We start from the raw sequence: 458 nt of genomic DNA, 5'->3' as shown, positions 1-458 counted from the left end.
TTTTTTTTTTTTTTTTTTTTTTAATGTCATGGGAATATATTACATTCTTCCTTATATGGGAGTCTACGTGACATGTTTCGATGATATCAAATACTGAAATACCTTCTCCTGCGTCAATGTGTTGTAAGGATTCAGTTACTCTAAAAGATCATTTCTTAATTTATGTCGAAAGCTATTAATATAGATCATTATAAGTTACAACTACTTGGTTTTGGTACATCGTATTAGAACTTAGCTGTAATAAAAATAAAAAAATAAAAAAATTCTTGATTCAACAATACGAAAACTCTAAAAAATTAGCAATGATGGAAAATTAAAAAGAGAGTTAGAAATATCTCATAAAGCTATGGAATCACACAATAGCATTGTCTTGTGCAACCCTAGTGCTTTCTTAGCCCAAGGTTAGACTATAGAAATGGTTTTTGCAATGGACGTACTTTCAATCACAATGAATCAAG

This window comes from Quercus suber, unplaced genomic scaffold (genome assembly GCF_002906115.3).
Source record: "Quercus suber isolate HL8 unplaced genomic scaffold, Cork oak 2.0 scaffold_248, whole genome shotgun sequence".
Classification (NCBI taxonomy): domain Eukaryota; kingdom Viridiplantae; phylum Streptophyta; class Magnoliopsida; order Fagales; family Fagaceae; genus Quercus; species Quercus suber.
Note: the sequence above shows the minus strand (reverse complement) of the source record.